The sequence below is a fragment of the Elephas maximus genome, chromosome 6 (assembly GCF_024166365.1).
Source record: "Elephas maximus indicus isolate mEleMax1 chromosome 6, mEleMax1 primary haplotype, whole genome shotgun sequence".
Lineage (NCBI taxonomy): Eukaryota > Metazoa > Chordata > Mammalia > Proboscidea > Elephantidae > Elephas > Elephas maximus.
The window spans coordinates 69,159,134-69,168,229 of NC_064824.1; positions in this window are offsets into that span (position 1 = coordinate 69,159,134).

Genomic DNA, 9,096 nt, shown 5'->3' on the forward strand with positions numbered 1-9,096 from the left:
TCTTTGTGCTTCCAACTAATTATGGCTGTTAACTTTTCAGGGTCCTATCACAAAGAGCAGCTCATTAACTTTAATTATTCTTTAAATTTATTGGCTTCAATGCAGAGTGAAGCTGGTAGGTGCCAGAGGGTTATTGTTGCAGAAATTAATTAACAAATGAGTGGAAGCTCTTATTAGCTTACACTTTTTACTATCTTTCTCTTTTTCATTTAACCAGTTCAGGGTGGGTCTAAGACCCTTCAAACTGTTCTTGTGTGCCATCAAGTTGATTTTGACAGATAGTGACCCTGTGTCACTGAGTAGAACTGGTCCATAGGGTTTTCTAAGCTGTAATCTTTACAAGAGCAGATTGCCAGATCTTTTCTCCCGTGGAGCCACGGGGTGGGTTTTAACCTCCAACCTTTTGGTTAGCAGCCAGAGTGCCTAACCATTGTACCACCAGGGCTCCTTCCCTTCAAACTAGAAGAAGGGAAAATGTACCAACGAAGTGTCCAAGATGTGGGATATCCAAGTCACAGGCCCTGACCAGGAACGGGTGCTCTATCATTTTCCAACTGAATCACCACTGGGCCTGGGCTTGGAAAAACAGCAGATCAGCTGGTTCCCAAATCAGTTCCAGTTGGTGTCTATGTTTAGTAGATTCTATACAGAAGTTGACGCTTAATAGCTTGACTAGAACCCTTCTGCTTGGCAACCTGTTAAAATGAGATTTCAACAGCCCGTGGAAGTCCTCTCCTCTGTGAAGATGCAGCACTTTGTTGTATTCTTTAAACATCAAACCAATAAGAATCTACAGTTGTAGATTCCACTATTAAGTTCTTGTCTGTTGCAATTTCTCTTTTTAAAAGTAACTTCCTGATGTGGAAAATCAGTGCTCTCCAAAACTGCTAGAGGTGGCAAAGATTGGTACAATCTTTCTCGCAAGCAAGATAGCCATAAGTATTGAATGTGATAAGAATGCACATACCTTTTGAATGAGATTTCCATATGTATTTTGTCCAAGGAAATTATAAAAAATGTGGGCAACGATTTATCAATAAAGATGTTTACTGCAGCATTAATTATAGTAGTGAAACAATTAGAAAAACCTAAACATCTCATATAGGTAATTTACTAAATAAGTTCTAGTATATCATTTGAATATACAACCACCAAAGTGATGTCATAGGATATCTGATGTAGCAAAATGTTTACCATATTAACAGCCATGAAGTCAAAGAAACATACTGCAAAACTATATATAGTGTTATTCTAAGTTTTAAACTTAGAATAACACTATATATACAAATTTGTAATACTTTTGAGTGGAAGAATTACAGTAGATTTTTATTTTCATCCCTGTATGTTTCCGTTATTTTAAAATATTTCTGCAATGAACAACTACCACTCTGATAATTAGAAAAGGAACATTAATGGCTTTAAAAAAGAAAGAAAAGCAAGTGGTATAGACTACCTCATTGGACTCTCTTGCACTCTGGCTTCTGTTGGGTTTTGGCCAATGGGAAGCACTGGCAAGAAGTTGAGGGAAAGAGGAGCGTGAGATCAGGGTATCTGCTCACCTGGCTTCTTCCCTGTTGGGTCGCTACAGGTTGTCACTACGGCTGGCACAATAGCCACTGATGCTGCTGGAATGCTCACTCTCAGTCACTGCTACTGTCGCTGCTGCCGTCATTGCTCCTAGTACTGCCAGGAACAGGGGAAAATGATATCTTTCTTTCTTCTGTTTTCTAGTCTTCTGCCAGTGCCTTGCACTGGCAAAACCTAACCAGAAGCTGGTGACAAGGGAGCCTGCTAAATGTTCACAGGTTCCCAACCTTTTGCAACGCAGAAGAGTTCACAGAAAGGCCGGAATAGGGTTGAGAGCCAACAGCACAGAACCAGTACAAGTACATGACATTGTTTGCATTTTTAAAAAGGCTTTATATATTATACATACATATGTAAGAATATATAATATATAAAGTTTTTTAATACAAACAATACTGTATCAACATGTATCAGCATGGATAGATCTCAAAAGTATAAAATTATACAAAAAGTGAGGATATTTTAGGCTGGGTTCTCTAGAGAAACAAAACCAGTAAAGTGTATAAATATATGGAGAGATTTATATCAAGGAAATGGCTCATGCGATTATAGAGGCTGGAAAGTCTCAAGTCCCTGGGTCAGGCAGGAAGTTTCCCTGACTCACATAGCTGCAGGGGCTGGCAAACCCAAGATAAGCAGGCCAGACACCAGGGCTCTGGCCCACAAGCTTTGGAGACCAATGAGTCCCAAGATTGGCAAGTAAGATGGCAAGTAAGCTGCTAGCTGAAGTCCTAAGAACTAAAGGTCAGGCAAACAGGAGCCAGCTGCAGGATCCAGAGCGAGCAAAAGCCCTCAAGCCTTGCCAGGAAGTCCGCCTGTATTGGACGTGGGCCACACCCCCAAGGAAACTCCCTTTCAACTGATGCTTACTCACAGGAGATCCCACCATGGAGGTAATCGCATTTGTGTATGATCTCATCAGGGAATTGATTACATCTTTATATGACTGCCAAACTATATCATAACTGCCAAACCACTGAGAAGCATGGCCCAACCAAACTGACACACAACCTTAAGGATCACAGATATGCATAACATATATATGTGTGTGTTATATATATATATATGTATGTATGTATATACGCATTATACATATATATACACACATATATGTATAAAAGTGAGGATATGTATAGGATAAATTCATACACATGTTATACATATCCTCATTTTTGTTTAACTTTAGCTTTTGAGATCTATCCACTTTGATATATGTGACTCTAGTTCATTCATTTTAACTGCAATATTATATTCAACAACGGCATTTCCACAAGGGAAACAGTAAAAAGAGAAACATGAAGCTACTGGTGTCATAGCAAAACAGGCATAAAGGCATATCACAAACATTGTTAAAACCAGATTACAGGAAAATGTTTCTAAACACTGTTCATTCATTCATTCAAAACAGATTCATTGAGCTGTTACCACATCCTAAGTATTGTGCCTGACACAAAAAACAGAAAATCAAATACGGCCTGGTCCCTGCTCTCCAGTTGCTGACGCACAGACAATTAGGTGTACGATTTTCATCAGGGTAAGTGTTCTGCTGGAGAGGCACAGGGGTTAACAAAGACAACAGAAAAAGAAATTACAGAGCAATTTGTGTTACAGACATACGATCTCTAAATAAATAAGATACTGTATTACAAATGGAATCCAGCTGTATATTAAAAGAATAATACTATAATCCCTGCCTCCAAAGAAAAAAAGATCTGTTTCAGGAATGCAAAATGGTTCAACATTTTAAAAAAACGTAAATGATAAAAATCAAGAGAAAAGTTTAGTTAAGCGAGACTATATTAAAAAAGTCATTTGAGCTCACAAAATCTGATGTTGATATTTGGCAGCTTCTCATCTGGCTGGGTGCCCTGCCATGAATTGCAGATTCTCGGTCTCCTTTTGAGGGGGGCTTGAGGAGCATGAAAGCAGATGCAGACAAATGCAGATGGAGTCCAGAAGCCAAAAAGCATGAGGCCCCTCACTATAAGAGTCAATTTGGCAGCCTCACACCATTTTAAGGAAAAAGTAAAGGAGGCTAGAAGTCCGAATTCAAGGCCTCAGTTCCAGGGGAAGGCTTTCTCTCTCTGCCAGCTCTGGAAGAAGGTCCTTGTCTTCAGCCTTCCCATGGTCGAGGAGCTTCTCAGTGGGCCTGACAGAGCATTATTTACATCTCTGCCATGTTATGCTTTGTGGTAATCAACACAACAATCAAATCTATATGAAAAAAAAAAATCTCAAGTTTAGAACATTTTCTGGTTACAAATATTATTAGTTCATCTTTGGTTAAACCCAGCACATGTGAAAAATGTAGTATATATTTGCTCAGATAAAACACTAAGAAACAATGGTTATCTTTGAATCAAAGTGGAAAAATAAAGGGAAGATATTGCACTTGGTTTTCTTTTTTTTCTCTTGTACCCAAGATAAAAATAATTTCAAACATGAATCTCATGAAGTGGAAAGAAATCTTCAGAGATACAATAAGATGTCCAGAGATGAGAATAAGGCTCTTAGAAAAGAAAACAAGTCCCTCTGGGGTGAAAACAAAGCTTTTCGACAAGAAAATAAAGTTTTCCAAATGGACAACCAGTTAATCCGGGAAAAGAACTACATCCTGAGACAGCAAAATCAGGTCCTCTGGAAGTGTATAAGTGTGATTTCCAAGAGCCAAAAATTATCTGGGGAAAAAAGCAATGCCTTAAACACAGAAAAAAAGTCTTATTGGCAAGAGAACTGAACCCTGGTGGCTCAGATCAAGGCTCTCAAAGAGCAGGAGAAAGCCTTCCAGAATGAGGCAAAAGCTCTTCAAGGAAAAATCAGATCTCTCCAGGAGGAAATCCGGGCCCTGCAACATCAGGAGAAAACACTCAGGTTGGAGGAACAGGCCCTGATGAAGGAGGGGATATCACTGGAAATGGAAGAACAGGCTCTGTGGAAAGAGGAGCAGGCCCTTCGTGAGGAGAACAAGGCTCTCAGAGGAGAAAACAGTCTCTTCAGTAAGAATAAAAATCCCTTCAGGAGGAAACAAAAGTCCTTGAGTATTGGAATAAAATCCTTCAGGAAACGACAGCAAACATGCTTGCTGAGAAAATGCAGAGTAAAGAAATAGAGCAGGAGAAGTGTGACTTGAAGATATAATCAGCCAACCATGATGATCATTGACATTCCAGAAAAAAAAAAAAGCTCATGAAGGTAAAATACCATTGTTGTGATTGGGTTCGAAGGCCTGGAAATTTGAAGTGCTCAGTATTTGGTCCTGAAAGAAAATAAAATCCTGAAACGTCTAACAAAAAAAAACCTTTTTGAAAAATTTCAGCAGCCATTCCTAATAAAATTTGGAGTAGGGATAGAAGGAATCCATCTTAACAGGATAAAAACTAGTTAGCAAAAACCAACATCAAACATCGCATTAAATAATAAAATATTAAATACATTTCTATTTAAACCAGGAGTAAGATACCACTAGTATTCATCTTTGTTTTGGAAGTCTTAGATAATGCATGAAGTAGTTTTAAAACGGAAATAAAACTTAAAAATTGTACCAAGCACCAAATTATGTACTATGATATTGCTATTAAAATAGAAGGGATGACCACAACATACTATGGCATGTAAGGGGAAAAAAGCCAATGGCAGAGTTCTGTGCCTAATGACTGTGACTCTATTGTGTGTGTGTGTGTGTGTGTGTGTGTGTGTGTGTGTGTAGGGAGGGAGAGAACAACCAATGTACGTGTACATAGGTGTGCATCAGTTGTATTAAATTAGGGAAAGAAGTGGAACTAGACATGCCAAACTCTTAATATCGGTTATCTCAGAGGAGTAGAATTAGAGAACAGGTGTTGGGTAAATTTTTATCTTTCTTCTAATTATACATCTCTGTATTATTTATCTCTTAAAAATGAGAATGTATCACTTTTATAATTTAAAAATCTAGTAAGGTAAACAAGATGTTTAATCAGATTGGGGTGGAGGGTTGTCAAGGAAGGCCTCCTAGAAGTGAGGCTTGAGCTCAGGTTGAAAGATGAGCAGAAGTTCTGTGAATGAAGCATCATTAAGGGGGTGTATTCTCAGCAGGGAACAGTGAGAACACTGAGGCATGGGACTAGGTGAAGCTTCAGGAAACAACAAAGACCAGAGGAAGATCAACAAAGGTGGTGTGTATGAGTCATCTCCACCATCACTAAATTCTGGAATGGCTGGTCCTAGCACAGGAGTAGTGATCAAATTCAGCACCATGTTAGGGTTTCATAGGTATTAAATAATACCCTTTTTGTCCTCCTAGAATTCAGAACCAAATGAAGGATCCAACTAACCAACCAGTTGCTGTTGAGTCGATTCTGACCCATAATGGACCCATGTACATCAGATTAGAGCTGTGCACTCTCCATAGGGTTTTCAATGGCGGATTCTTTGAAAGTACAGGCAGTTCCTGGGATACAAACTTCCGACTTACATTCAAACCGTAGTTATGAGCCAAACCTGCTAAAGCCTATGATATTAAAAATTCGAGGTACATACAATGGTCCATAATAGAAAAACAGGTGTTACTTTGTGACACACATCAAAACACTATCATTAGTTGTTGTTGTTGTTAGATGCTGTCAAGTTGGTTCTGACTCATGGTGACCCTATGCACAACAGAATGAAATACTGCCCAGTCCTGTGCTATACTCACAATTGTTACTATGCTTGAGCCCATTGTTGAGCCACTGTGTCAATTCATCTCACTGAGGGTCTTTTTCTTTTTCACTGACCTACTTTGCCAACCATCATGTCTTTCTCCAAGAACTGATCCATCCTGATAACATGTTCAAAGTATGTGAGACATAGTGTCATCATCCTCGCTTCTAAGGAGCATTCTGGCTGTACTTCTCCCAAGACACTGTTATTAGTAATACTGTATTATTGTTATGTTAAAGATGCTTTACTGTATCTGGAAGTGTTTCTTCAATTTTTTATGCATAAAAAGGTATACTATATACTATATATACTAACACAAACATTTAAATATAACTGACGTTAGATACCTGTTTTGGTTTACATAAAAATTTGACTTAAAGGCAGACTTAGGACAGCAACTCATTCGTAATCCAGGAGCTACCTGTAGATTGCCAAGCCTTTCTTCCAAGGTGCCTCTGGACAGACTTGAATCTCCAACCTTTAGCAGCCCAGTGTGTTAACCCTTTGCACCACCCGGGGACCTCCAAACTGCCTCTAGTGTTCTCTTGCATAGCACTGCGCTGGATTCTGCCTTCTCCAGCTTGTCAGAAGAGATGAGCATGTAAGTGCAGGTACCAGCCCTCCAGTTACACTAAGAATCCATGAGTCTGGATTTGAACTCTGATTTTGCCATTTACTAGCTGTGAACTCTTGGGCAAGTAACTTAACCTCCCTGCATCTCAGTTTCTATGTCCATAAAATTAGGTTAATAATATCTACCTTGTATTAGCAAAGATATTTTGATGATTAGAGATAATACGTGTAAACTATCAAGGAAGTTAGAAGAATATGAAAGCAGTTATATTGCTCTAATTGTTAGTGAGGAGTCCCTGGGTGGTGCAAATGGTTAAGCACTCACCTACTAACTGAAAGGTTGGTGGTTTGAATCCACTGAGAGTTGCTTTAGAAGAAAGGCCTGGCAATCTTCTTCCAAAAGATTATAGCCACTGAAAACCCTGCAGAGCACAGTTCTGTTCTGAAATGTGTGGGGTTGCAATGAGTCAAACTCAACTTTATGGCAACTGGTTTCTTTTTTTTTTTAACTTGTTTATCGTTAGTTGTCTTAGAAGTACAGCCAAAATGCTCCTTAGAAGCAAAGATGTACTTTGGATGTGTTTTCAGGAGGGACCAGTCCCTGCAGAAAGACATCAGGCTTAGTCAAGGATTGGGTGAAAGAAAAAGAGGAAGACCCTCAATGAGATGGACTGACACAGTGGCTGCAACAATGGGCTCAAACATAACAATGATTGTGAGGATGGTGCAGGACTGGGCAGTGTTTCATTCTGTTGTACATAGGGTCGCTATGGGTCGGGACCAACTTGACAACACCTAGCAACAACAACTATTGTTAGGGCAGAGAAAAGAGTTCTAGACTTATGATCCAAAGACTTTGGTTCTCCCTCTGGCTCTGCCATTTACCAGCTGCTGTGCTTTAGGCAAGTCACTTAACCTCTCTCTTCCTTCACCTATAAAATGGGAGCAAAAATCATTGCCCTTACGACCTTAAGAGTTGTGGTAAGAATCAAACGAGATATGGGACATTGCATCATAAATGTTCATGAGCTATAACATGTATAAGATATTGTTATTCCATATGTTACAGGTCACTAACAATTACTGGACACAGTGGTCTGGTGTGGTCTATATCAAAGATCACAAATTGAGCACTTGCAAATACTTCTACCCAGCCTATTTGTTTGGTTTGCACAACACTGGCCCACAAAGTGCATTTTTTTAAATATATAAATTGATTACTAACATTAAAAAAATGGTTGATTTCATAAAAGAACTCTAAGTTCCCAGATTCTTTTGAAAAATCAGATTTGGCAACAACACTGATACTAAGCCAGGAAATGCAGAAAGGAAGTTTTGATGCATGCCATAATACAGATGAACCTTGAAAACATGCCACATGAAATAAGTCAGTTGACAAAGTACAAATACTATATGATCTCACTTTTTTTTTATACGACATAAGCAAATATATAGAAACCAAAGACTATTAGTGGTTACCAGGGATGAGAGGGAGGGGGAAAAGGGGAGTTTTTGCTTAGGAGGCATCAAGTTTTATAGAACAATTTATGGAGTTCATGGAACAATTTGGAAAAGGATGGTGATAATGGTTACAAGCATGAAGAATGTAATTAATGTCACTGAATTATACCTGTAGAAATTGTTGAATTGGTGAATGTTTTGTTATATTTATTTTCCCATACATATATATATATTTAATTTGGCAACACTTGAGGGAGGCCTGGTGGTACAGTGGTTAAGAGCTATGGCTACTAAAGGTCTAAGCTCTAAAATCTACGAGAAAATCCAACACCTCTACAACAAAAAGACAAATAATCCAAATAAAAATGGGCAAAGGAAATGAACAGACACTTCACCAGAGAAGACATTTAAGCAGCCAACAGACACAGGAGGAAATGCTCACGATCTCTAGCCATCAGAGAAATGCAAATGAAAACCACAATCAGATACCATCTTACCCTGGCATTACTGGCATAAATCAATAAAATAGAAAATAACAAATGTTGGAGAGGCTGCGGGGAGATCGGAACTCTTATGCACTGCTGGTGGGAATGCGAAATGACACGACCATTTTGGAAAATGATATGGCGCTTCCTTAGAAAGATAGAAATAGAAATACCATATGATCCAGCAATCCCACTCCTAGGAATATATTCTAGAGAAATAAGAGGCGTCACATGAACAGATATATGTACACCCATGTTCATTGCAGCACTGTTCACAATAGCAAAAAGATGGAAACAATCTAGATGCCCA